Source organism: Talpa europaea, assembly GCF_964194135.1.
Source record: "Talpa europaea genome assembly, chromosome: 7".
Lineage (NCBI taxonomy): Eukaryota > Metazoa > Chordata > Mammalia > Eulipotyphla > Talpidae > Talpa > Talpa europaea.
The window spans coordinates 98,932,223-98,956,207 of record NC_140074.1 but is presented as its reverse complement, the minus strand read 5'-3'; the positions used below and the strand labels follow the sequence as shown (position 1 = coordinate 98,956,207).

The 23,985-nt window shown below is 41.1% G+C and overlaps 1 pseudogene across 1 annotated transcript; it reads left to right on the top strand.

The window, feature by feature from the left end:
- The first annotated feature begins 10,175 nt into the window (after positions 1–10,175).
- Positions 10,176–11,480, top strand: LOC311174195 (tubulin alpha-1C chain-like; annotated as a pseudogene). The gene has a single exon. The product of its transcript is annotated as a tubulin alpha-1C chain-like (transcript).
- Positions 11,481–23,985: the final 12,505 nt, after the last annotated feature.

Here is a 23,985-nt window from a genome sequence, read left to right as displayed (position 1 = left end):
AAAGTGTTATTTTTATGATTAGGAAGAAAACTTTGATTCCATCACCACTGGCAGAATTAGAGGTATTCTGTATGTGTCTTAGATACTGAAAAGTTGGAGATCTTTTAGACCCATAAATGTTTTATTTCCTGCATTTAATTTCTTTGTTTCAAAAATTAATTTCACATAAAAATTGCACACAATATATAATAGATATGACTTAGTGACAATTCCCCATATTCTCAAAATAGTTGTTATCTTTTCCAGGTACTTTTGTACATACAGCATCTGTATATTTATATTCAGAAATTTGTTCATATAGTAACGTAACTGCACTGTACTGAAGTTTGCTTTTGTTTTCACATTTTTTTTTATGTCATTATGTGGCCATTTATATCATATTGGCATCATATATGTATCATCTCTTTGAGGGTTAAATTATGTGAATATACCCTCATTTAGCCAATATCCTGTTGATGGATTGTTTCTTGTTTTTTCCTATTGTAAATTAATACTGTGGTAAACATCATGTTGTGTACATATTTGCACAATTATGTATTTTGGTAGAATTGATATTTAGTAGTAGAATTACTGAGAGAAAAAGTATGGATATTCAAAATTTTGCCAATTGTTTCTCTGAAGGATTGATCAATTTACAGTGACTTCCTTTTCTGCAATCTCAAAGTACCTTTGTTCTTCCTCTTTAGCATGGGTCAGAATTTCATTTGAATAATTATGTGCTCATTTGAAAACTTGCCTTTACTAGTCCCTTAAGAATATACTTTCTACAAGGTCAGGATCATTGTTTCTTTTTAATTCATATTTTTATTCCTATTTGCATCTGTAAACTTTGGGCCCACCGCAGGGCTTGCCTGAAGCATTAGCTCACAGGTGCAATCCCCCAGAATGGCACCATGGTCACTTCCCTCTGCCGATGTTATCTAGAGATGACTGAAGCAACAAGTTGTTGGCTTTCTTCTTTTCAGTTTTTACTAATGCATTAAAAAAACAAAAACAAAAACAAAAACAAAATGTTTATCACTTTTTCAGTACCAAAGGAAGAACATATTATTTATTCAGATCATCAACTCTTCTCTGAGAAGAGACAGCAGTGTTGTAGGCTGACATTACGAGCAATGTCTTTTCTTCCATGTAGCCACTCCTTTCTTCCCAGCTACACATGAAACAGGTCCTTCATCAGCATACATCCCTGGCCCCTTACCCACCCTGTAACTTGGTCTTTGAATATAAGCCTCAAACATAAAGGTGCTGACTCATAGCCTGCACAGACATTTCATTCAGTGGTCAGTAGAAATTAGCTGCTGGCCTGCATAGATACTAGCAATTCCTCTTGTAAATGGCATGCTGTTGATATGTTTGATGTTTAGAGTGTAATTTGATAGAGGAATTTTGCTAATATCTTGATCTGTTTTCTCCCTGACCAAAACATTTATCATTAACTGCGGGATTATTCTAAAAAACCATTTTAGGGGTCTCCCTGTGGCACAAGGGGTTAAGACACAGCACCGCAGCACAAGATCGATCCCCGGCCAGGGAGGTGACCCACATGGCTCAGCAGACCTTTCCTGACTTGCCCGCTGCTCCCCTCAGCAGTGTGCTTCAGTAGATCTGCCTGTTCTGTTCCCCACTGTCTCTGGTGAATCTTTTCATCCCCACCCCGCACCTCTAGCCTGCACCCCAGTTTCTCTATGCATAAATAAATCTTCCAGAAAAGTTAAAAACCATTTTATTAGTGTGTGTTCTGTTCTAGTTTTACCTAATGAACTGCATCAGTTTTGTACTGAGAAACATTATTTTGCCCTTGAGGAAGCACATACGTGGGAGACACGTGGTTTTCTGTCACTGTTTACTGAAGCTTCATAAAAGCAGTAAGGCACACTAGACTTAAGAGCAAATGGATCAATAAATTCCAGTAAATTCCAATTTTTCAATATTTACCATTGTACTTCCTAATTGTACTTTCCTTTTAACTCTGTGTGGCATATCACTTGACATATAGGGCATGTGTCTCTCTCCATCTTGCATTTTAGCCATGTTCAATCATGTCCCTATAACTGTTGAGTTCTGTTTATTTTATTCTCAACTGATTTTTATTCTTCATTGAAACATACTGCTATGTCATTTTTTTCTGAACTGATATAATGCAACAAAATAGAAAAAGGTGAAAACTGAATTTTAACAAATCTGAAGAGCAGCACACAAAGGTCATTAAAATGTACTGTGAAAATATATTAATAGACCAAGATGAATCACATCTTTTTAACTGAAGGCTAGCTGCTGAAAAATGCCCAGTGCAAGTATAAATTTAAAATTTAATGGTTATTGTAAGAGTAATTAGGATTTCAGTGAAAATTATTTTACATTTCAAATTCATGAAATATACATGAATGAAATTGTCTTTACTTGATTATTTTGAAATTGAAATTCTCGGGAGATATTTTATGACAGTTGGGCTCATTTTTATTTCATTTATTAAACACAGGTACTTGCTCTGTGCTGGGCAAAGTTCAGGGGAGGAGAGAATGCAGTGAGTTTTTGTCCTCAAGAAGTTATTATTTTTGTATGTATGGCTTCTTCAGTAACTTAACCAGTCTGTACTTTGCTGCCTATTTTTCTGTTTCTTCTTTCTCTTACCTAGTATGTTTCAGATCCATAAGCTATTTTAAGTCTATGTCCTCATTTTACTTTGTTCTCCAATCCTAAAAATATAATAACAATTGTGGTATTAATCTTGTGTTTACATGCTTAAATATTCAATTTTTAAAATTTCAGGTATAATACAAAAAACATTCATGTAAAATTTCAAATATTAAAAATAGAGCAAAATCTGAAAAGTCCCACTTTACAATTAATTTCCACTCCAGCTTCCCAAAAGCCATACACAAGAGAGTGAGTGTGCCTATTTCCTGTATTTATACTGACACTGTTAATTCCTCTTAAAAATATTTGTGTATATTGTGGGTTTAAAAATACCTCATTATTTAGTTCATACTTGTCACATCCTGGAGAAGTTAAGTACTTTTTCATGTTTATTAGTCTTTGGCAGTTTTCTTTTTGTGACTCTCCCTTTTCTATCCTTTGCCTTTTTCTGTTGCTGTTTGTTCTTGAGTTACTTTTGGTAATCTGTGTTTTCCTAGAAAATTATCTGTTTTGCTTAGTTTTACAAATCCATGTATATAATTATACCTTCCTTGTTTCTAATTTCAAGACCTTCTTTTTTCTTTATTAGATTTGCCAGAGGTTTGATCTTGTTAGTTCTTACAAAGCACTAACTTTTAGTTTTATTCATCTTCAAGACCATTTAATGCTTTCTTTCACTAATTGTTCCTTTTTCTTTCTTTTCTTTTTTTAAAGATTTATTTATCCATGCACACAAGAACTGGGGTACAGGCCAGAGGTGCTGGGGTTGGGGGCGGTGAGAGGATTCACCAGAGACAGAGTGGGGAGAACAGGCAGTTTGACTGAAATACACTGCTGAGGGGAGCAGCAGGTGAGTCTGGAGAGGTCTGCTGCGCCATGTGGGTTGCTCCCTGGCCAGGGATCGAGCTCGTGCTGCAGTGGCTTCACATAGATTCATAGGTTGCATTTTAACCCCTTGCGCCACCAGGGAGGCCCAATTGCTCCTTTTTCTTTATTAATTTCTTCCTTCTATTTTCTGTAGATTTAGAGACACCCTTTCACCAGGAAGGTGGGAACAAAGGTTGGGAATTGGGAAAAATGTTACTTGACATCATTCATCCTCTAGCCCCCACCATCACAAATGCAGACAGTTCAGAATTAGTTTAGAAACTAGAGTCAGGAATAAGACAGTTGGAGATTAGCTATCAGCATCCCTCATAGTAAATGACGTGATCACCCTCAGGCCACTGACCACCCCCACCCCTGCCCCCGCCCCTTAGAATAAGTGTTTTTTGGGAAAGTTCAATAAGAAGCCTGTTAGGGTTGAATAAATCAATTGCTCAGAGACACCGAGGGCCACATGGCCTCAGGGAAGCTCAGCCTTTATAGTTCTGTTTAGAGACCCAAATCAGGAACAGAGAAAAACACATGATTTAGCTATCCCTGATTGGCAGCTGACTGAGTGGGTACAGAGTCAAGGCATGTAAGGAGCTGGTGGGGAGCATGGTGGAAGGAAATGATCTTGGGGTTCAGGCTTGGTAGTGAGACTTGTGGCACCAGCAGTAGAGGGAGGGGACCTAAGCTTGGATAGCAAACCAGCTTGGGAGGGAGCATGGTGCTGAAACAGCCAGGTCTCCCTAGTGACACAGAGAGTGAAGCACCGCACTACAAAGCTATCCACAGTCTCTGCAGCACGACTTGAATCCCCAGCCAGCCAGGGAGCAACCCACATGGCGCAGCAGACCTCTCCTGTCTTGCCCGCTGCTCCCTTCAGCAGTGTATTTCAGTCAGTCTGCCTGTTCTGTTCCCCACTCTGTCTCTGATGAATCCTCTCACCCCCCACACCTCTGGCCTGTATCCCAGCTCTTGCATGCATAGATTAAAAAAAAATCTTAAAAAAAAAAAGAAAGAAAGAAACAGCTGGAAGAGGAACAACACAGGCTTTTACAGATTCAGAAACTTGATGGCAAGAGAGTCAGGTGGATGGGCATATCCAAAATGTGAAGGAACTTTTGCGGGAACTGAGGCTGAATCATTCTTCAGACTCTCTGGGCTCTGTTCTTTCCCAAAATTAGTTTAACATCTGCTTTGAAACCAAGAGAGTCACTGTTTTCCAATTCCTGGCTAATTAAACAAATTCAAACATATGTGTAGCCTCACTCGGCATTCTCACGCAACCAGAAAGGGGGAAGTACAATCTGGGTGGCAGGTGTATCACCCCAAAAGCTGAGGGTGGTCAGTGCTGGGGTGGGAGAACCCATCTAGGAGCCAGACACGCCTCATGGCTACATGACTCTCAAGGTTCTCTTAGGAATATGAATTTATCTGGCACTATGGTAGTGCTTTTAAAAATGAAAATATATTGGCATATTGTGATTTGAAAGCTGTTATCTTCTTGTTCCTTCACCATGCATTTACACAAACAGCCTTGTTTTCTCGTCTGCCCTATGTTTTCTTAGGGAGGGTGCCATGAACCTTGTCTTAAAGCTTATAAGAAGGCCAGCTCCACTAACCACCTCTCCCCCAGTGTGGTGTGTCCTTCTCTGTCATTGCTCCTTTCCATGTAATTTCTTAGAGTTGAAATTTTATGGCTTAGAACTAAATTTAAAAGTCATCTAAAGAGATGGTTTGGTTAACATAGAAGTCAAGTTTCTGTTGGTAGGAATAAGCGTTTATAGTCAGGCTTTATAGATATTTACAAAGGAGAGCATTATACTCCTCCATTGCATCATTATGTTAAAGTCTTTATTTTATTTAATGTATTAGGATAGTCATGACTTGCTGACCCGTCAAATAAACAATTTTGATAATAGTCTCTGGATCTGTAGCTGGTTAGATGAAACTTAGAAACCTAGAAACAGATCTTCACCTTTTTATCGTCCCCAGGAGTGTGCCCGGGGACGTTTGCATCTTAACAGATTCTTTTGGGTACCTCTCTGCTATAATGTAGGAATTCTAAGCATTCTGACAGTCTTGGCAAACACTAGTCAAACATCTGTTTGAAACTCATTCAGAGTCACTTTCATCTTTTGGCTTTGTCCTAGTTATTTTTAGCGTTGATAAATTTATTTTCCAAGAGCAAAACACAACAATTTTAGGATTTGCTTTTTGGCAAAGATTTAGGAAGTTCTGTTCTGTAGAGAGCTGGCAGGTTTCCCACGGAGGCCCTCATGAGCATGGCCTGCATGGAGGTCCCTCTCAGCCTTTGTCTGGAGTCACTGATGCAGCTCTTGGCACTAGATCACCTGATACTGTGCAACCTCCATGCAAATGAGCACCTCAGCCTGCCAGTGTGGCTCATCACCTTCCTCTGTTCTTAGAGAATCCAGGAGTAGAGATTTCACACTTCCTGCAAAGGAAGTCTCATCCAGGGTTTAATTAATTCTACAATTAAGAAGACCTTCCATGGGTAAAACTGAACTTACTTTTTGCAGTACAACCACCAAGTCACAATAGAGTCTGATGCTCTAGGATATGTAGTTTTTGTTATGCTTAAATAGTGCTTTTAACATTGTAAAACTGTTACATATTCTTTGTAACTAGTGTAGAAAAATGTTAAAAGCTTAAAGAAAATGAAAACCTCCCATTATTCCACCACCCAAAGATAACCATCTATTTTTTGTCATTTTTTCCCTGCAATATAAGGAGAGCAACATATATCACCGAAAATATAAAACAAAATTTGTTTTAATAAATTCCAAGTATGCCCCATCATATTTCTTGCTGAAAATTTGGGTATTACAATTAAGAGGAGATGAATATATTGTTATTAAACACTGAATATTAAAAAACTTTACTGTTGAAAACTAATCTATGGAGATTGAGAAAAGGATTAACTAGAAAGGAACATGATGAAACTTTCTGGGACAAGGGTGGTGTTCTGTAATTTGATACGGATTTATTTATTTTTTAGATTTTATTTTATTGTAAAAATTCTTAAATTTTCAAGTACAGGACCTCCCTGGTGGCGCAAGGGATTAAAGCAGTCCGCAGCCTTTGCAGCATGAGTTCAATCCCCCGTCAGGGAGAAACCCATAAGGAGCAGCAGACCTCTCCTGACTTGCCTGCTGCTCCCCTCAGCAGTGTATTTCAGTCAATCTGCCTGTTCTGTTCCCCACTCTGTCTCTGGTGAATCCTCTTACCCCGCTGCATCTCTGGCCTGTACCCCAGTTCTTGTGTGCATCAAGTACATAATACATTATTGTTGACTGTAGGCACAGTATTGTACAGCACAAGAGCTTATTCATCTTGCTCAACTAAAACTTTATGTCCATTGATTAGTAACTCCTCATTTCCCCTCACTCTTGCCCGTGGCAACCACCATTCCAATTTTTGATTCTATGAATTTGACTATTATAAACACTTCATATAAATGCAGTTTTTTTCTTTCTGTGACCACCTTATTCTACTTAGCATAATATATTCAAGGTTTTCCATGTTGTCACATACTGCAGAACTTCCTTCTTTTAAAAGACTGTGTAGTATTCCACGCTATGTACATTCCACATCTTCTTTACCCATTCATCTGTTCATGGCCGTATAGGTTGTTTTCCATATATTGGCTATTGTGAATAGTGGTACAGTGAACACAGGGTTGCTACTATCTCTTGGAGATCTTGATTTCAAATTTTTAAGTACCCAGAAGTAGGATTGCTGGATCATATGGTAGTTTTTTTTTTTTTAAAGATTTATTTATTTATGCATTCAAGAACTGGGGTGTAGGCCAGAGGTGCTGGGGGTGAGAGGATTCACCAGACAGTGTGGGGAGCAGAACAGGCAGATCTACTGAAATACACTGCTGAGGGGAGCAGCAGAAATGTCGACTCAGTTCCTCAGCCCATCTTTTAATATCCAGTATTAGTTTTTTTTTACTATTGAGTTTTTGTACCATTGTTTTACTATTGATAGTTGTACTCTCTTTTTTTACGCTTGAGTTGAATTAATTTACTATTGAGTTGCTTTCTTTTTTTTAAGACTTACAATTTTTTTTAAAGATTTATTTATTTATTTATTTTTTATTTATACAAGCATTGGGTACAGTCAGAAGTGGGGGAGGGTGAGAGAATTCACCAGAGCCAGAGCGGGGAGCAGAGCAGGCAGAAGGACCGAAGTACACTGCTGAGGGGAGCAGCGGGCTGCGGGAGAGGTCTGCACGCCATGTGGGACCCTCCTCGTGGCTGGGGAGCAGCCAGGGATCGAACAGGCGCTGCAGAGGCTGCGGGCAGCTTTGCAACCCAGCGCTCAACTGCTGCGCCACCGGGGAGGCCCTACAATTATTATTTTTTTTTTAAAGATTTATTCATTTATACAAGCACTGGGGTATAGGCCCGAGGCGCAGGAGGGCGAGAGATTTCACCAGAGACAGAGCAGGGAGCAGAACAGGCAGAAGGACCAAAACAATGCTGTGGGAAGCAGCGAGGCAAGGGAGGAGAGGTCTGCCGCGCCATCTTGGAATTGAACCAGCACTGCAGAGGCTGTGGACAGCACAACGCCACTGGGAAGGCCCTACTGAGTTGCTTTTTCACTGTTGAGTACTTTATAGATTTTGAAGGTTAACCCTTTATCAGATATATGTTTACAAATATTTTCTTTCCTCCTGTAGGTTTTCTTTTCACGTTGTTGATTGTATTCTTTGCTGTACAGGTGCTTTTTAGTTTGATGTAGTCTGCTTGTTTTTGTTTTCTGTGCTTTTGGTGTCTTATCTGGGAAATCATTTTGGGATTCTGTTATGATCCATCGATGATCTTTCTATTACTGACCTATACCACTGTCATTAATTTGTTTTTCTGGTCTATTTTAACATCTGGCAGTACAAATCCCCTTTCATCTTTTTCTTCAAGAATTTTCTCCTATAGAGAAGCATCAATAATTTTATCAGATCATTTTGTAATGAATCTTCTTCACACTTTTAATCCTATTAGAATTTTTCCTGGAATTACATTTATTATTTTGTGGAGACCCTCTGATTAGGTATAGGGTTTGTCAACCAGTCTTCTTTCTTGTCAACCAGTAAAGTGTTTTTGGAGGGTGAGTGCAGTTTTCTTACTAAGTTTACTCAGATATTTTATAGATGCTTTGTAAGATTTTTTTTTAGTTTGTGATAACTTATTTAAGTGTATTATTTTATTACACAATGTAATGGCTACTTGTTTTAGAAAATTTAGAAGGTATAATGAATTAAAAAATAAATGACCTACAATACCAGAGATAACCAAAGTTGACCTTTTTCGTATATCCTTATGTTAATGGATTTACAGTCTAATTGAGGGAGTAAGACATGATCACATGAAAGGCTTAATAATCCAAGGCACTTGTACATTTTTGTTGGCCCAGTTTTCTTTTTTTTCTTCTTTTGGGATCTGCTAACTGTTGGTTGCCTATCACTCAGGTCAACCCTCTTGCCTGCCACTGCTTGGACCATGTATCACACTGGGGTTCTTTTCTGAGGAGTGTCTTCTTCTGAGGTCTTAAATTCCAAAAACCTCTACTCCTGGAAAGCTAATGGGTAAGGTCTTCCCATTCCAAGACCACCTATTTGAATGAAACAAACTTAGGATAGCAGAGTAATATGTAATAAAAAAAAACTAACCAGATTCCTGATGACATATCAACCTCTAGATCTAGCTGGCTTAAAGTCAACCTGAATCCATCCTTAGACTTTTCCATAAGCAAATAAATTGGCTATTTTTCATAAACAAGATTGAATTGCAAATTGTGTCACTTGCAACATTCTCAACACCAGCACATTCTGTGTCTGTGCCATGGTGCCATGCACTGGGGAGACCTAGATGAGTTATGTTCCTGTATACACTCAGTACCCCAGGAAAATAAATATTCTGAATGAGAGCTCTTTAGGGAACACCACCAAGGGCAGCAGCATTTGCCAGTGGGGTATGGGGCACAGTTGTGATCACATCCTAGTGGTGGAAGGCCATCTCTTAAGTTGCCTGACCACAGCTCCTTATAGTGATCTGCCATTAGAATGTTGAAGTCAGTATGGGGGTTGGAATTACAGTGAACATGGGAGGAGGGAGTGGTTTGGTATCACTGAAGCAGACTCTGCAAAGTCATACTGCCTGCTAAACAAGTACTCCCTGCCATCCATGTAAGAACTACTTGGCTGCCTTTTATATCCAGTAAAATGAATTGAAATCCAACTTATGGTCTTGACTAAGCTCAGATAGCCCTAATGACTCCAGTTCTTGGTGAGTGTGGATCAAACACATGTGACTTTTTTGCATTTACAAACTTCCTTCCACATTTTTTCCCTTCTATGCAGTATATTTCCTCCTTGTTGCAGGAGATCTCATTGTCACTAGGGCTTGTAGGTTACCCACAGTAGCGAAGGATGTCGGCCCCAGGTTTTCACAGAGTGCTCATATAATTTTGGGATTCACAGTTAAGTATAAAAATTGAAAATTAAGGATGAAAATAATTACTTAGGATGAAAGGAAATTGCTGTTTCTCCCCCAGACTCCTTGGTAATCTGTCAATGGGAGGTCCTTGTCATCGTCCCCTCTTCTCTCCCAGCCCCTCAGAGCCTTACAAGTGCAGTCATGAATGAATGCTTCTCTATCCATATTGGCCGGGCTGGTGTCTTGATCAGCAGTGTTTGCTGGGAGCTCTGTTTTCTAGAACATGGCATTCCAGCCCAATGGTCAAATGCACAGTAACAAGACCATTGGGAAAGCAGAGGATGCCCTCACCACTTTCTTCATTGAGATGGGTACTAGTAAGCATGTGCCCAGGGCAGTGTTCATAGACCTTGGACCCACACTCGTTGATGAAATTTGCACTGGTATCTACTGCCAGCTCTCCCATCCTGAGCAGCCCATTACAGGTAAAGTAGATATTGCCAGGAACTATGCCTGTGGGCACTACACCACTGGCAAGGAGATCAGTGACTTCATCTATAAGCTGGCTGACCAGTGCATAGGTCTTCAGGGCTTCTTGGTTTTCCACAGCTTTAGTGGGTGAACTGGTTCTGGTTCACCTCCCTGCTGATGGAATGTCTCTCTGTCAACCTGACAAGAAGGTCAAGCTGGAGTTCTCCATTTACCCAGCCCCTAAGTTTTTCACAGCTGTAGTGGAACCCTACAACTTTATCCTCATCCCCCACACCAGCCTGGAATACTCTGATTGTACCGTCATGGTAGACAGTGAGGCCATCTATGACATCTGTCATAGAAACCTCAACACTGATGCCCAACCTATACTGGTCTACATAGGTTGATAGGTCAGACTGTGTCCTCCCTCAGATTTAATGAAGCCTTTAATGTTGGGCCAACACAGTTCCAAACCAACCTGGTGCTCTATCCATACATCCACTTCCTTATGGTCACTTATGCTCCTGTCACTTCTGCTGAAAAAGTATACCATGAACAGCTTTGTAGAGATCACCAATGAGTCATTCAACCAGGTAGTGGAACGTGGCCCTTGCTGTCATAGTTACATAGCCTGCTTCCAGTTGTGATGTGGCAGTGTGGTTCCCATAGATAACAACGTTACCATGGCCATCATCAAGACCAAACATATTATCCAGTTTGCAGATTGGTGCCCTACTGGTTTCAAAGTTGGCATTAATTACCAGCCTCCCACTGTGGTACCTAGTGGAGACCTGGCCAAAGTACAGCAAACTCTGTGCATGCTGAGCAACAACCATAGTCATTGCTGAGGCCTGTGCTTGCCTGGACCATGGTTTGACCTGATGCATGCCAAGCATGCCTTTGTTCACTGGTACGTGGGTGAGGGCAAGGAGAAAGGGGAGTTTTCGGAGGCCCATGAGGATATGGCTGCCCATACAAAGGGTTATGAAAACGTTAGATAGTGCTGATGGAGAGGATGAGGGTGAAGAGTATTAACTTGCCTGGTACAATCTTATACTCTGTTGTCTTGGGATTCATTTATTTCTGTTGTTCTATGAAGCTGTCCCATTATGACCTTCCCCTGTCAATAAAGTGAAATTTCTATTGAATAAAAAAAGGAAAGGAAAGAAGAACTCACAATAAATTACTGGATACTTTCTCTATGATATCCCTTTAGTCAGCTCACCAGAACTGCCCGCTTTGAAATGGTTCCTGATTGTAACATGACTTCCTCTTCCCACCTAGAACATTTTAGAACTGGCAGGCTATAGCAAGTGAGGGGCCCTGAGACTTTAGGCCATACTCACTTCTGAAAAGCAGACTGGCTCTTTTTTTTTTAATTTCTGTTTGATATCTCAGGGAACAATCAGCAAAAAGCTAGTCAGCCAACACTTTAAATCCTTACGTTTCAGAGAGGTATAAACTAAGTGTTCAGGACCCAGTAGGATAGAAATGTGATTTTACACATTTGTGTGTGTGTGTTTGTGTGTGTGTAGAGAGAAGAGAGAGATAGAGAGAGAGAGAGAGATTGGAGGGCACCGGGGTGGGGGTAAGAGAGAGAGTGTCAGAAGCCATGGAAAGCGGAGCCTGCCTGCTTCCTGAATGAAGCATTACTCAAATGCTCACTGCTTGGGCCCCTTGAGTGTGGTTTTCCTCCCGGCCAGCACCAAACCCCAGAATAGTGCAGCCAACTTGCTGATTGAGATCAGTCCTTCCCCAGAAGCAGGAGAAGCAAAAGGTTTTGCTGTAAGTAAACAGTTGGTTATTATATAAGTTGGGGATGAAAAACCTTAGAAGACTGTTCTATCTGGGGGGAGTTTTCTTCTGTTACAGGTGGTACATTTAACTTATCCAGGGAACCCTTATATGACTAAGGCATTATTAATACATACTTTTGTGGTTCACGGACAGGCTAAGGTAATGTAACATGCATGTTTTGGGGGGGTTAAAAATGAATTTGAAAATCCTCATCTGACATCTGGAAAGAATAGTCTTTTCTGCTGCCTGTCACTTTTTTCATCTTACAAAGTAAGGATAATTAATGCCGACTGCAAGTTAAGTGTATAAAGCTCTTTGGAAAAGAAATCCTCCCTGCGGGTACTAATTACTAGTAGTGTAGAGATCTATTTTCACAACCAAGGTGAATAGGACTGCCTCTGTGCTTGCTTCTCACCGAGTGTGGGAAGTCAATAATCCTGTGAAGAACACCACCCACTTGACTGGGTCTTAGCCCCTGGGAAGATTCTGGAGCCTTCTCCCCCTGGAGATCAGCACTGCGGGCTGTGCCCTCCCATCTTGCAGGGGACCCGATAATGTCCCTATGCTCAATATCTGGGACAAACATTGTGCTTATGAGGCCTAGATGGCAGAATTTCAAAGATAAAGGCTTTTCAAGGAAGTTACTTATTATATGGTTTCTGTTTAGGCAGTATTTTGCCCCAACCCCCAGCAAAGGCTCAAGCTACTTTGAAATGTCTGTTCACCACTCTGTTTTTTATAAATTAAGTTTTTGGTTTTTATTTCCCTTTTCCACCAAGTCTGATTTCTTACCAGAATAAAATATTTAGTTCAGTATTGCAGAAAGTCCGCATTTTAAGTTTACTGAGAAGTATGATTGCCTGTCTCAGCCTTCCATTAAAATGTAAAGGTGAAGATAGATTTGTTCTTTTACTGTTTTCTTCCTTCTGTTTTCTTTTACTGTTTTCTTCCTCTCTGTTTTCTTCCTTTACCACTCAGCTCCATAAACTACATATATTTTTACGTGGTTCTCGTTTAGAGTAACTGTTTCACTACCTTTAATCTTTCGTTCGGCAAGTGGATTCATGTATAAGTGTTGTCTGAGCAGGAGAGGGCCTAAAAAGTAGAAGGAGCCCAAAATAAATACCAAACTTTTGCTTGAAAAAAATGTACCGCATGTGATTGCTCTTGTTTTCTCATTTCATTTTGTTTTTGAACCATGTTATTTTTTTTTTTCCAAATCATCCAAGTGCTTGAGGTATCATAGGTGAAGCAGTTGAGTTCCTCCCAGGTATTGTCCCATTTGATTCTCACATTGGTGCCACAAGTCTTCATTGCACAGGTCAGGGAAGGCCATAGCAAGGCGATATCGCCTGACCGGGGTCAGACTGGTGGGTGGAGAGGTGAGTTGGGATTAGAACTCCAGCCTTTCTAAATCTAGGGCCTGTGCTTGACAGAACATTTGGTAAGTTTAGAAATTAAGGGAAACAATGACTCAATCCCATGGCCTAAAACAACTTAAAATTTCTATATTTCTTTTTACTGTACAACTGGATATAATAGCACAAGGGTTCTTTTTTTTTTTTTTTTTTAAGATTTATTTATTTATTTATACAAGCACTGGGTACAGTCAGAAGCGCGGGAGGGTGAGAGAATTCACCAGAGCCAGAGCAGGGAGCAGAGCAGGCAGAAGGACGGAAGTACACTGCTGAGGGGAGCAGCGGGTGGCAGGAGAGGTCAGCGCGCCATGTGGGACCCTCATCTGGTGGCCGGGGAGCAGCCGGGAATGGAACTGGCGCTGCAGAGGCTGCGGGCAGCTTCGCAACCCAGTGTCCAACCGCTGCGCCACCAGGGAGGCCCAGGGTTCTTTATGTTATTAGTTTTTGCAATTATTTTTAATGATGTATATAGCCTATTAAGTGATTGTTCCATAACTTATTTTAAGTTTTACGTCTTCTGTGTGTGTATGGTGGTTTTTTTTTTCTTCTTGCTATTTTAAATAAGACTTCAGGGACTATCTTGTTCATATAGTTTTCCCCATGTTTTTGGATTTTACCTGTAAAGTGGTTTTTCAGATATGAGATTGCTAGATAAGAGGGGCATGAACATTTTAATGGTGCTTGGTATATGTTGCTAAGTTACTCTCTATCAACATTGTGTGTGAGAATCCCAGCTTAATTTCACCCATTCTTCCAGTTACAGTATCATGGGGAAAAAAAGGAAAGGAAAAACAGAATTTCTGTAACATAAATAGGCTCAACTTTCTTTTCACATTTGTTTACAACTTGTACTTTCTCTTGCTCATTAATCTGTTATGAATTTAATGCATTTTTGATAAATTTATGTGGTTTTTAAATAAGATTTATTCTCCACATTTTTGTCAGTTATTTCCCTCACACTAATATTTACATTTATGAGATTAAGTAAAATACTCATTTAACATTTTTACATAGTCAAATCTGTCAATACTTTTCTAATTCTTAGTTTAGAGATCAAAGTCATCCTCTTCGAGGGGATTTATTTTCTGTTAGTTTTTCTTTGGTGCGTAATATAAAAAGTAGATTTAAACTGACCTTGAAACATTTACTTTTCCCACTACTATTTATGAACAATTTTAATGTTCTCTAATATTTTATAATATTGTTCTTTTATGCCTTTCACTTGTTATGTTAAAAGATTTTTCTCTGGATTATCAGTTTTATTTATAGCAGTTACCTATTTCTATGTCATTAACACATTGTGTTAACTTTTGTTGCTTTTGTAATATATAGATGGAATGAGCTGTGTGGAGTAATACTGAGTTAACTAAACTGTTGATTAAGAACATGGGCTCTGAAGACAGAAGGTTCTATGTAGTTTTCTCTCCCTTGGGCTTATTATTTGTGAATTTGAGATAGTAACAGTGTTTACTCCCTGGGGGGTTGGATGAGGAAATAAAAGCTAAATTTAAAAATAACATGAAAAACTGTTTGATGTGTACAGTTATCTATAAAGCAATATATGTGCACATATATGTGTACCTTACATACATAAATGTGTAATATATATTTCTTATACAGAATCAAATGTGTAATTCTTTCCCTGTATGGCTTACAACAGACTTTCATGGAATCTGGGGAGATAGAGAAGAACAACAGGTTGGCCTTATATAGAGTAAGAAACTTGGTACACTGAAAGACAGGCAAGTAAAAGAGAGAAATCCACAATACAGACAGACCACTGAGGACTACTATCTATCATAAATGAAGAGTCCCTGCAAGCCAATTAGAAAAAAAAACAGACATGCAAAGAAAAAACAGGAAGAGGCAATTTATAGACAGGGACTTTTATTTATTTTTATAAATAGACAATTCACGGAGGAAGAAATATAGATGGCCCATAAAACATATAATATTCAACCTCAATAAGAATCTTAGAAATACAAATTCAAATGTGACTGAAATACCATTATCTTTACAACGTATTAGTAAAAATTGAAAACATAAATAATAACCAGCATCAAGAGCACATGGAAGTAGGATTGGCAATCACTAGGGAACAAGAATTAGTAAAGCATTTTTTTGTATGGCACTTCCACAAAATATAAAATTTGCATACTTTAAAGTATCTTACAAAAATACTGTATATGTTTTCAAGGAAACTTGAAATTCTTAAAATGTTAAATTTTTACATGTGTTAAGAAACCAAAACAGTATTTTTTTATTCGTGTATAAAAATTCATTTTTAAAAAGTACTGGCTATAAGGGTCTCCCCTGGTGGCACAGGCAGTTGAGTGAGTGCTGTGAAGCTGTCCACAGCCTCTGCCGTGCCAGTTCTATCCCAGCCGGCTGGCGAGGGTCCCATATGGCACGCCAGACCTCCCCTGTTTCACCCACTGCTCCCCTCAGCTGTGTATTTCATCAGTCTGACTGTTCTGTTCCCGATCTGTCTCTGGTGAATCCTCTCACCCTCCCGTGCATCTGGCCTGTACCCCAGTTCTTGTATAAATAAATAAATATATCTTAAAAAAATAAAAAGATAGATATTGCATATCTACTGGATATGCAATAGTGAGCTGCTGGCTATGTGACCATTGGAGAGGGAAGTAGAATTAGGGCAACGTCTCTTTCACCTTTTGGTAGACGTCCTTCTGTGTTTAAATTTTTTATGAATCTGGCTTTGTGTTTTATTTCTGTAAAATAAATAAATAAATAGATAGATGTTTTTCCAGGCCCAGATGCAAAAAAATCTCTAGGGAACATGACCGTGGGTGTAGGGATTCAGGGTCAGGAGAGAACATGACACATTTTAGTCATGATCATTTGGGTGGCAGTGTTTTCATTCCTTTCAGGTTTTAACTTATGTCTTAGGAAGAGAAGCAAGGAGCTTGAGAAATTTAGTCAGGGAGGCATACAGGAAACCTTGCTCACTGATGAGCACTGACCTCTTCCTGGCCCTGGCCTCTCCTCACACCAAGCATAGGCCATCTGTACCTACATGGCTTGTAGAACCCCCTACACTCTGACTTGTTGGACGCCTCACCTTCCTCTTCATCAGTGTTCCTCGCCTTCATTTTAAAAAATCATTGTCCAACATTCAAAGCAGCCATTCATTCAGTTGTTTATCAAGCAGGTATCTAGGGCCTGGTTCCAGCCAGGCCCTAGAAGCAAGGAGAAGCAACAAGGGTGAAGCAAGAAGGTGTCAGACTCTTAGGAGGAGCACACACTCATATATCACCCACCACTGGTTATGGCCATTGCTATGAGGCTACCAAGTAAGGAGCTGAGGTAGAGAATAACAGGCCAGAGCTCCTTCCAAGGGATAGGGGCTCCTTCCAGGGGGCAACAGGCTCACCTAAGGGCTTGGTGTAACACTGGCCTCTTCCTTGAAGCCCCTCCTATTTAGCCACATCTGACCACTTGGAACCTCGTGGCAATTCCATCACTCCAGTCTCACACTCTGCCCCCTTCTCTCCACCCCTACTCCCATTTCTTTATTCTTTTCATCGTTGTAGGACCATTGTTTTCCAGTTTTCAGTCATTTAATTCCTCTTTTCAATTTTTGCCACTGCCAATTATCATTACTTATATTATTAACATATTTTAAAAGGAAACTTCTATGCCTCACTGCAAATAAGAAACCATGAAAGTGAAATAATGTTAAATTTAAAAATTAAAATTAAAATTTATCAGTAAAGAAGGCAGAACTCTGTTATATGGTCTGTAAGGCCCATGAGGTTGCTTGGATCACAAGGGATGCTCTTTATGGAAGGAACTGCTTTAAGTTTCCATATGTAGCAGCAGAAAACGACCATTATCAGTGAATTCAAGGAAGACACCACAAGAAAGAAATGAGAGACTACAGAGCATTCATTTATTTGTACAATTACATGAGTGAGGTAAGCCAGGAACATGTGACAACCTGGGGAGACAGGGTCCCTCTGGGACAGGCGGCAGGAGTCACACCTGATGCCTCCTCATAATGAGAGGGACCATGTGTGTGAAGGAAGTGGCCTAACTAGTAGCCCTGGGGGAATCAGCAGAAGACTTGAGGAGGCGGTGGTGTAGTAGATAAAGGGCAATATCTGGGAGCGATAGTCTGGGTTGTAAATAAATGTCTGCACTGGCCTGGGGCTTAGAGAACCTCTCTGGTATGTGCTGCCCACGGGGACCTGTTGTAGGTCTCACACGTGTGGTCTGAGCATAGGTAAAGGAAGGGTTTCCAGAGTCCTGGTTTCCCCTGTGCTACCTGGGAGCTTTTGTTTGAAGGGAGGAGCCACAGCACAGAAAAGAGGCTCAGCAGTTTCTGTGAACTGGCTTGGACTGCTGGGCACTGGCACCTCCTTGGTCATCACCCAGGTGGGTCAGGCCCACCTGACAAGATGAGCACAGTGAAAGTTGGTTGCAAGGGCCCTCCTTGTGTTCCTGCTCTCAGCCTGGGGTCGTGACTCCCCACCCATCCTCTCCCCTGGCCATGGGGTCTGTTCAGTCCCTCGTGCTTGTTCCCCTGCTTGTCTCTTTCCCTGACCTTGCTATTCCTTTGTCTGTTCATGTTTTTACCCCTTTTCATTCAGTAAATGCATATTGTCCTGGGAATATCTTCCTCATGGAAACCTCTCAGGCATCCTCCCTCCCTGGGTCATACCTCCCTTGTGGTAACAGTACCATGTGACTCTCCTTAGGAGTTTTTCAGCTGAAATCTTTTATTTCTGGAACTCTTTGGTAGTTTCCTGCTCTAGACCATGAACTCCAGATGAGCAGGGATCATGTTTGTTCCTGCTTACCCCTGTGTGTGGTGTCTAGCACAGTGCCTGAGAGAAGACAGGTGCTCTGTAAAGGGTTTGTTGGGCAACTGAATGAAACAGTCCCCAGCTGGTTGACTGTACAAAAAGTGAATTCCCACCATTCTTTTTGGGCTTGACTTTCCTATTTCCAGTGCAGCAAAGGGCAGGAAACAAAGGGGAGTGACAGGAGAGGAGGGTAGGGTAGTGGGGCGTGCAGGTCGTGCTTGTGAACCATAGCAGGGGCTTGGATTTTATTCCAAAGAATATAGGCACCCACTGGAAGATTTTGAGTACAGACATGACCTGCACTTTAAAAGGAATGCTGTGGGTAGGAATGTGTGGTCGAAAGAAGATCCAAGTGGATTTGCGGTATAATCTAAACAGAGCCAAAGGCCCGTGGCCTCCCTGCTATCACAGTCACAGTAGGATCCTGAGTTCCTCACATCTAAATATATGTAAAATTTCTAAATTAACCAACATTTGCTGTTCCTGGGAGCTGGCTGGGTACACAGTGGCCCAGCCAGCAGGTGGCCTGCCCAGGGAACACTTGGTCCTGCCATCCGGTTGCTTCCTTCAGTCACAGACAAAACTGAGTTGCCAGCAGTCAGTCACCAGGGAAGGGGCTCTCTGGCCTCTAGGGTGAAAATATAAATACCTTAAACTGGCTTTCAGGATTATAACATTTGCTCCCATTCCTTTCCCCATGCTGTTTTCTCAGTTCCCACCACCTCCTCCACTGCTGCCAGCCACACCGGCTGGTGCGCTCACCCTGACTGTGCCTCCTACCCTGGCTGTGCCCTTCTCCCGTGGAGCCCTTCCTTCCAGTGTTGTATCTCAAGTCCTTGTCTTCTGAGTGGTAGCACTTGCTCGGGCTGCGATGACAAAGGACCACACATGGGAGGGCTTAAACACAGAAATTCGTTTTCTCCTGGTTCTGGAGGCTAAAAGTCCGAGATCAAGGGGTTGGAAGGCTTGGTTTCCCCTGAGGCGGCTCTCCTTGTGGACCGCCACCTTCTCATTGTGTCCTCCCTTGCTCTCCCCTCTGTGCCGGTCTGTGCCCTGGAATGTCCTCTTATAAGGACATCAGTAGTTGGATTATGACCTCATTTTACCTTAATTACCTTTTAAAGCCTGTCTCCAAATATAGTTACTTTCTAAAGTATTGGGAGTTAGGAATTTAACATGTGAATGGGGGACAGGAGGGATGCAGTTCATCCCATAACTAGAGTCTAGTTCAAATGCCACTTTGGGGGCCTCCCCTGTGGCTCAAGGGGTTAAGTCTCAGCACTATGATGCTATCCACAACCACTGCAGCAAGAGTTCAATCCCTGGCCAGGAAGGTGACCCACAGGGTGCAGCAGACCTCTCCTGTCTAATCTGCTGCTTGCCTTAGCAGTGTATTTCAGTAGACCTGCCTGTTCTGCTCCCCACTCTGTCTCTGGTGAATCTTCTTTCTCTCTGTTTCTCTCTGTCTCTGTCTCTGTCTCTGTCACACACACACACACACACACACACACACACCCCGCCCGGAATCTTTGGACTATACGCCAGCTCTTGTATGCATAAAATAAATAAATCTTTAAAAAAAATACCACTTTGTCCTCAACTATCTCTCTTTAGCGGATTTCTTTCTAACACTCTGTCCTTTGGTATTCACTCATTCATTGAAATACCCAGAAACACTTATTGAGCACCTTCTGTGTACCAGGGATCTGCTTAATGCTGGACATTCAGAAGCCAAAAATATGGTGCCATCTGGATGCTTATGTGAAAAGCAGATAAACCAGTTGTAGCAATTGCGACATAGCATGACAGATGGCAACATCCGGAGGGTGGGTATCCAATCTCTCACCAGACCAAAGTGAACTCAAAGTTTACCAGGAAAGTTTACCATCCACTTTATCTTTGGGTGGTGCACACATTGTGAACAGACACGATGGTATATGTGAAGGCCTGGAATTATGACAGAGTCTGGGGTTTCAGGGAGCTACAAACAGTCCCTTTCAGGAACAGGTCTTTGCAGGGGTGTGTGAGAGGATTGTCGGAGGGAAGGTCACGAGAAGCCTGGCATTTGGACTGGTCTTTGTCTTGAAAGGAGTTGTAGTGGCAGAAGATTTTTAAGCAGGGGAGCAGAAACATGTACTGTAGAAAGCTCACTGGAAATGTGGTAGCAGACAGTGACTGTTGCCCTGACTGCAGGAAGGGAAATAAGAAGTAGAAGGAAGATCCAGGAGAGATTTCAGAATCAGAACCACAAGACTTGGTGACTGGCTAGATATTTAGGAGTAAGGGACAGTGACAGGATCATCATTAGTTTCCTGGACTGAGTCTCAACAAATGCCATTTTGAATGTACCATTTGACCGTTTTGCTAAATGGAACTACCACTACAATCAAAATATTGAATATTCCCATCACCCTAAAAGGTTCCCTTTACATCTCTTTTCCGGAAGTCCCTTTTTCAACCTCCCAAATTCCACCCTCACCTGGATCAGCTTTATCACTGTGTATTATTTTTGTGTCTTGTAGAATTTTATGGAACCATATACTACTAGTATTTTGTGTCTGGTCTCAGTCATTCAGCATAATGCTGCTGATATTCCTCTATGTTGTTCTATCTGCCAATAGTGTGTTTCTTTTTATTGCTAGGTTTGGATATATACTATTTGGTCATCCATTCACACCTGTGTGTGTGTGTGTGTGTGTGTGTGTGTGTGTGAGAGAGAGAGATATTGCTGTCCAGATTGTCAGAGCTGCATTTTTGTATCAGCTACCTGCAGATGAGTTTTTGACCTTCTGATCATTTGGGAAGTTAAGACCCAAGTTGCCTGCTAAGTGCCACCCTGATAGTCACCCTGATAGTTTATTAAAATTTTTGAAGCAGAAGTCACCTTTGATGGACTAAATCAGGAACCCAAGGAGCAAACCTCAGTGTGTTGTTAATCAGCTTTACAGGAAATTTTAATCAGCCAGGTTGGAGATCCACTGCTTCAGATGACTATCTGGGGAACAGTAGCTGTGGAGTTATAACCTGCCTAGTCCTGTTTGCTTATCACTAAGAGACCATCTAGTCCAAATTCCTAGGTGATATTATTCTTCCTGAGTGCCAACCTCAACCACTTCACCTGCCAGAGGCCATTCATTTTTCATTAATTCATCAAACAAAATTTCTGAGCACTTAAACATGTAAGGCATTGATGCTGTGCATAAATGCAAAATTGAATCTGACTTGGCACTTATAATTAGTTGGAGATATGGGATATTGGCACACTATTATACAAGAGAAGGCAATGATGCAAGAGAAACATAACTAAAATGCTTGGAGTTTAAAAGCTCATCAAATAATTTTCAGCTTTTTGTAAGGATGGGAGATGGTGATCAGATAAGGTTACAGGGAAGAAGTTACATTTGATCTGGAGTTGTGAAAGACAGGTGAGATTTGTGCATAAGGGGAGCAAGAGTGGGAAAGACAGACAGGGCAGAGAGAATGTGAGGAAAACAAGAAAAAAAGGTAAGGAGGAAGCAAGTCACATGCAATTGGGGGCCCTGGAAGGCCAGCTAGATTGGTGCATGGAAAGTGTACAGGAGGAGAGGAAATAAGCTTGGAGTTACATTCAGGCCGAAGCAAGGAGAGCCTTAGATGGCACTCATTTAGTGCACTTAAGCTTTGACAGATGCATACTGTATAAACCACAAAGATTTATGGCAGTTTCTTAATCCCCCCACCTCCCACACTCCCTCATACCTCTTTATAGTCAGCCCCTCAGATACCTCTTTATAGTCAGCCCCTCAGATATGGCTTTCCAAACACCAAGGATTCTGAGTCCCAACAAATGCCATTTTGAATGTACCATTTGACCCTTTTGCTAAATGGAACTACCACTACAATCAAAATATTGAATATTCCCATCACCCTAAAAGGGCCCCTTTTAAGTTACCTCCATTCTGATGCTATCTGACGCCTAGAGATAACATCAGATCCTAAAGAGTAAAGACTTAGTCTCACAAAGCTGCCTCCACTTCAGACACCAACAATTCCAGGTTGTCAGTTGTGCTTCTAACTAATCAGCTATAGATCAAAGGTTCCCAGGACCCCCAAATCAGGCTAATTTGCTAGAGCATCTCACAGAACTCAGAGAAATGTTAAGTTGTGTTTACCAGTTTATTATAAAGGATACAAATGACCAGCCAGTTGGAGAGGTACATAGGGTGAGGTTCAGAAGGGTCCTGAGTACAGGGACTTCTGTCCTTGTGAAACTAGGATGCATCACTCTCCTTGCACATGCGTGTGTTTACCTACCTACGAGGAAGCTCATCCAATCACGTAGTCCAAGAGTTTTGATAGCATTCAAGCTGTGGCCTGCCTCCCTGTTCCCCTTTCCCAAGATCAGTGGGTGTGTGTGTGTGTGAAAGTTTCAGTCCTCTAATCACTTGGTCTTTCTGGTGACCCATCCTATTGGGGTTGTCTGGGCCCTACCCTAAGTCATCTCACTAGTATAAGCTCTGGTGTGCTCAACAGGGGTTCCTTGTGAGTGACAAAGACACTCATCACTCAGGAAATTCCAAGGGTTTTAGGTACTCTGTGCTAATAACTACAGACAAAGACCACATATATTTCTTATTACACCAGAGACCCTCCTCCCACTCCCAGGCCCCAGTAACCACTAATCTGTTTCCTATCACTATAGTTTGCCTTTTCCAGAAGGGCCTATAAATGGAATCATATAGTAGGTAGTCTTTTGACTTTGGCTTCTTTAACTTAGCATAATGCATTCAAAATTAATCTCTCTCCTCCCCCCACCCCGTGTGTATATGTGTGTGTGTGTGTGTGTGTGTGTGTGTACACCAGTAACTCTTTCTCTTTTTGTTGATTAGTATTATTTCATTGTATGGACACACCATAGTTTATCCACTCACATTTGAAGGACCATTGTTTGCTGTCTTTGCTGTTATAAAACAAATCTATGAATCAAGTTATTATGAACATTTGCATGACAGATGTTTGTGTGAACACAAACTTTCATTTCTCTTGGATAAATACTGAGGTATGGGATACCTGGGTTATATAAGTGCATTTTTAATTTTTAAGAAACTGATACTGTGTTTTACAGACAACTGTACCATTTTTCACTTCCACCAACAATGAGAGTTCCCTGCTCATGTTCTTGCCAGCACTTGATATTGTTTTGTTTTATTTTCAACTTGTAGCCATTCTATTGGGTTGTTGGCAAAATTACAATGCATTTTTGGAACCACACAGGAATGATACAGGCTCTTTTGCTCAAGAACCATCTGGGCTGGAACTTTGGGGATGGGAGATAAACAAGTCAACTGAATGTTGGGCTGGTGTGAGGGGTATTGTGGATGTTCATCATGGTGGGGAAGCAGAACTGCTCTCTAGACAAGAAGGCCATGAACTGACTTTTACAAGACTGGAGGAGTTAAAGTAAAAGCAGGAGTAGGGTGGGAAGCCCATTTTTCTGGACATGGAGTGGTTTTGGGT